Source organism: Rhipicephalus sanguineus, chromosome 10 (assembly GCF_013339695.2).
Source record: "Rhipicephalus sanguineus isolate Rsan-2018 chromosome 10, BIME_Rsan_1.4, whole genome shotgun sequence".
Classification (NCBI taxonomy): Eukaryota; Metazoa; Arthropoda; class Arachnida; order Ixodida; family Ixodidae; genus Rhipicephalus; species Rhipicephalus sanguineus.
This window is the reverse complement of record NC_051185.1, coordinates 55,765,769-55,771,362: the sequence shown is the minus strand read 5'-3', so window position 1 is coordinate 55,771,362 and position 5,594 is coordinate 55,765,769. Positions and strand designations below refer to the sequence as shown.

Here is a 5,594-nt window from a genome sequence, read left to right as displayed (position 1 = left end):
CCCGCATCGTACAAGTTTATTGGTAAAACACCCACGCGACCTACGTCACCGATGACGTCGTTATGACGTCAGAGTGACGTCACATGATGATGTCATCACGTGACATAGTCGTTTAATCAAAGCTGCTCCGATACCGGAGGTCATGCAACAGCGCCGGAGGGGCAGACAGATTCAGGTGGGGAGGAACAACGCAACCGACTGACATCAAGGTAATTTAATGCCTGTCTCTCACAATCAGGCTTGCTTTGTCTTGCGAGAAGTCTGATACCCGATTGTGTATAACCTGACGCATTACGAAGTGTACAGCAGGCTTTCGCTTTCAAGCGTTACAAAGTGTCATGTGCTGCCGAATATTTGTCACCGGCTCAGAATTCGAAGAAAAATATTTCTAGAATATCCTCCTTCCCCTTCGATGGTGCGCTTCAGTTTGTCGCTTGCTGTGGTTCTTTCCTTTAAAGCTACCGCAGTGGCGTAGGGAGAAATTTTTTTCGGGGGCAGGGGGGCCGACACGCCCTTGATCTTACGTGGGGTCCGGGCGGGTAAGTATGGTTGAGGGCCATTTCATGCTCTGTAACACATGGCAGAAAAAAATTTCGGGGGGGGGGTGCGGGGGCACGGGCCCGGTGTGCCCCCTCCGCTGGCTACGCCACTGGGCTACCGTATTGGAATTCAGCTACACGAGCATTTGTAATGCCATATGCAATTTTCTGCACGAAAACAAAAATAATTGTGTACTAAAGTTAATCGCGTAATAAAGTTCGGCGTTGTAATAAGGTTCATCTGATTTCGTTTTTTTTTCGTGCGTTCACAATGTTATCTTTCTAATATTTATGAGTATTTGCTGTAGTGAATCACTTAGTGACTCGGGAAAGACGGGACGTGAAAGACGACAGGACATGCGTCCCGTCTTTCCGTATTCCCCAGCTGTCCAGCGCCATGGCGCCTTTTATAGCAAAGAACCAGGTAGCCCGAAAAACTGCATTCTGTAAGATTCATCATTTTCTTCACAATTTTCAGTTTAGTAATTTTTGTTTCAATTATGTCCACTCTTTTGTTTGTCTTTTATTATCCATTTTCTGAACCAATGTAAATAAACGGTTTCCGCACGTGCATAACAGTGCGTTCAGAAGCTTGGCGCGTTTTCACAGTGCCGACAGTTGGCCATCGGTCGCAACTCGCGCACGCAACATCGAGGCGCGAGGACTGCATCACTACAGGCGACGCTGTTCATCTCTTCTATAGTCCAGAAATGCTCTATGACGCCAGTGACTCCGTCGTTCTCTTTCTCTCCCTTCTCCCCTTACCCCTGTGAGGAGGAGCAGGCTAGAAACCCGCTTTCCAGGCCGACTTCACTTCCTTTCTCTTCATTTAACATCGTCTTCTTCTTCTTATCACTCCGGTGTTCCATTCCACGGTGCAATACTGACTCATTTTAGAGCGAAAGTTGTACCACGCCATGTATCCCAAGGTCATTCATCGCGTCGCAATGACCTCGAGCCGCTGGAGCAGTAGTGGGGCTGATGTGACGTCACGCCGCGTAATACGTTGCGGAGAGGCGTCGCAGCTGCGCTCGCTCGGAGCCTCGTCGCTGCGGTATCACGCGACTAGGCGAAGGTTCAATGGCTGTTTCGTCGGCGGTTGGCCGCTCAGTCTCGCCATGGATGGCGTGCCGGCTGGGCTGTCTGTGCGTGTGCTTCAGCGCAAACTACAAGCTGAATCCAGTCATCCAGTAGATAGAGCTAGACGTCAAATTGCGAAATCTCAAGCGAAGGCGAAGTCGGCGAAGTTGCCTGCTGAAACACCGGAGTAAAGGAAGGCCAGATTAGCACGTTATAGAGAAGCCAAGGTTGCAACCACTGCTAGCTACTTCACGGACCATAAGTCCGTCTTCGTCAGCATTCAATAAACACAATGAAACACACCATCAGATTTGCAATAAAGCCTAACTTTAATGAAGCACTGGGTACATAGTCTTTGCAATACCAAGCCAAGCCTGCATTGAGGTCTTAATGACTATACGTTTACAAGAGATAGACCTCAGCCAATTTTTCTTGCATTTATCGCTGTGTACGCGCTGACTCTTGAGATGCATTAGTTGCTAGTGATAGTATGGACGAGCCAAGAAACCTAGGAGGCAGCTTTCCCAGAGCTACCGCTTTTCCCACTTCACCAGCAGTCCCAGGTAGAGCACTGCACGGGCCGGATTTTAGGGCCCGGGCCCGGCCCGGGCTCGCTTTATGAAGCCCGAGCCCAGCCCGGGCCCGTGGTTCCAAGCGCGGGCCCGGCCCGGGCCCGGGCGTACATGACCGAACCCAGCCCGAGCCCGGCCCGGGCCCGGGCGTACTTGACCGTACCCAGCCCGAGCCCGGCCCGGCCCGGGCGTTCATTACTAAACTAATCCAGGGCGCGCTTTTTCATGACCAGGCCCCACCCGGGCCCGCTAGAGGATATTAGTTGTTGATGATGATTATTAATGATGCCGTGCGCTTTGTAGCGGACGATCGGACGGAAAATCCGGTGTGTACATGCATCGAAATGTTGCTTTGCCCACGGTGGTAGCTCAGCGGTTAAGCTGTTTCGCTGTTAAGTCCTAGGACGCGGGTGCGATTCCCGCGGCCACGGCGGCGGGAATTTGGTGGGGGCGAAATGCAAGAACACCCGTCTATATACTTATTTTTAGGTGCATGTTAGAGAACACGAGGTGGTCGAAATTGATCCGGTGCCACTACGGCGTGCCTCGTAATCATATCGTGGTTTTGGCACTTAATACCAAGGAATATAAATGAAATGTACCATATGGGGAGCGACTGCAAGCCTCCCATACACCATACAGAAACCCCTTCGTGTCTTTACCGACTTGCACTCTGCTTACTCGGAAATATTTCGCCCAGCCTCGGAGATGCTACAGCTGCCGCTATTCAAAGCATCCTTCGTAGGCACGAAAAAGCCGACAGGCCGATAGAAATTATTTGGACGCCAGGGCATACGGGTGTGCCCGGGGGCAATACGGCGGCACACGCCGCTGCTGCTTCCGCAGGCGGGTCGACCAATCTTTCTCTGCCCCCACCCCTCAGGGTAAACCCGTATGAGCTCTTAAGTCAAATGGCTCCCTCGGTAGCCACAATGCACTACGTGCGTACGTCCCTGCGTCATGCTAGTAAAAAACGCATTACGCAGGTTACCCCACCAGTCCTCTTTTCCAGCAAGTGTCCGCTTTCGCGCTCTCAAGAAGTATTCATCAATAAGATCTACGCAAATTCCGCATACACGCCGTATTCTTTAGCTAAATGGCGACAACCGGACATTGCGACAGTGACGTGCAATCACTGCGGGCTGCGCTGCCGCGCAGACCTTCACCACTTACTGTGGCAATGTTCCGCATTTGAAAAAGGGCGAATGGCCATACAGGCTTTGCAGTACACAAATTATCGGGAAGCGCTGCTTACGGACCCGGACACGCAGTTAGTATTCGCGCAATATGGAAGTCACAGCGGCCTGATCAGAGTGGCTTAGGGGGTCCGACAGACCACAGTACTGACCACACACCGCCTCAGTACATGTGATTGTGATTTGAATAAGTGCAAACCCTATGAAACTGTGAAATATTAGTATAGTTTGAAAGTCCCGCTTATCCCCACAGAGGCCATGCGCCTCCCTCTTTTTCAATAAAGGACTTTCCATCCATCCTATCGTATGTGTCAACCTCGAATAAAAGACCGAAATCTTTATGCCTCCCATGGGAACAACCGCGATCTGGCCCATTGTTAGTGCTGTTAATATATATATATATATATATATATATATATATATATATATATATATATATATATATATATATATACACACGTGTCACTTCAGCTTGGCACAATATACCTTAGACCATGGAATGCATAACATTCGCGTGTGCTCGAAGGCCCGACTTACGCCTTTTAATGAGCGGGTCCGGGTCCGGCCCGGCCCGCAGCCTCAAGCCCAGGCCCGCAGCTTCAGGCCCGGGCCCGGCCTGGGCCCGCGCTTTCAAGCCCGAGCCCAGCCCGGGCCCGCCGGAAAACGCTTCGGACGGCCCGGCCCGGCCCGAGGGCCGGGCCGGGCCCGGGCTTTCGGGCAGGCCCGGGCCCGTGCAGTGCTCTAGTCCCAGGTACCCGCAGTCCAACGGGGAAGTCGAGCGTATGGTGCGTACGGTCAAGGAACTCTTCAAGAAGTCTCCGGACTGGCCTTTGGCCCTCTTGGCATACCGCAATGCACCTGGCGTGACCGGGTACAGCCCTGCTCTGCTGCTCATGGGGCGCAGCCTCAGGACTCGCCTTCCGGTCCCAATGGCCGCGTTGCTTCCAGGACCTCCTAACGCTGCCGACTTCCACCCGCGTGACGCTGCCCAACGACGTCGCCAGCGTCAAGATTTTGACCGTCGACATGCTGCACAAGATTTGCGGCCCCTGGAAGAGGCAGAGAGAGTGTGGATTCGCGATGCAGATTGCGCTGGCACTGTTCTTAGCCCAGCGCAGCGTCCATGCTCCTACGTGGTCCAGACGGATGCAGGAGCTCTCTTCCGCAACCGCGGAGACATCTGGTTCCGCAGCAGTCTCCGTCATCAGGTGGTCTAGACCTCGGGAGCTCCAGTCCACGGACACGACGATCCAAAAGCCTGCCACAGACTCCAACTCACCCAGAGCCTGTGCGCAGCAGTCCAACTCCCAGGGCACTTACTCCTCTACCAGTTGCATCGCCACCGGTTTCCCCAGCTACTCCCTCAAGACCGGCTGTGTCGGTTGTGCGCACTCGGTCCGGACGTTGTGTTAGGCCACCGGTGCGGCTGAACTTGTAGAGCGTGCCATGAGACATTTGTCATTACGTTGCGTACCTGAGAGCGAGGGGTTGCTTTCTGTTACTTTCCCAAAAGGGGGGATGTAGAGGGCGCGAGTGCCAAGCCGAATATGAGGCGCCCTCTATAGGATGTAGTAGATAAAGGCTGTACTGACAATAAACGGGGGCACCTCTGCTAGGGACTCGGAGCGTGTGTTTTTACTCCGCGGCCCTCGGGCTTCAGCCTGCCTGCTCGGCTCGAACCCTCCCACCACAGTTTCTACGTTGATTCTCAGCGCGGAGAGTTTCGAGTTAAACCACAGACAGTCACAGACACGACACGGATGTGCAAACTCCAGAGACAGAAACTCACGCTAAAACCGAGCTTTCGCTAATCTCACAGATCTACGGGCACGCCGTCGTTGGTGTAGGCCTTCAATCGCTTCGGGTCTTCTCGCAGCCGCACTCGCCGTTGCGGTTACCTAGTATTTTCTGGTTGTACGTACCCGCGGTCTTCTGCTCACCCCCGTCGATTCGCAGCCATTTGTTGTTGGGCCAGCTGTTGCCTTTCTTCATTTTTAGTGGACCAGTGGTGGGCAGTGGTATCTACCCAATTTCTGTGGCACATACCCGTTTATGATGACGATAGTTTTTTGGTTCGTCGGACAAGGAACGATTTGCTAGGCAGTTTCGCTGTTCAAAAATAAAGCGAACTAAAATCTCTCCGGGGCTGTAACTTGAACCCAGGTCACTTCGGTCTGAAATCGAGTGCCTTAAACTAGGCCACGCTT

The 5,594-nt window shown here is 52.9% G+C and overlaps 1 pseudogene; it reads left to right on the top strand.

The window, feature by feature from the left end:
• Nucleotides 1-4,151: 4,151 nt before the first annotated feature.
• Nucleotides 4,152-5,055, top strand: LOC125760104 (uncharacterized; annotated as a pseudogene).
• Nucleotides 5,056-5,594: the final 539 nt, after the last annotated feature.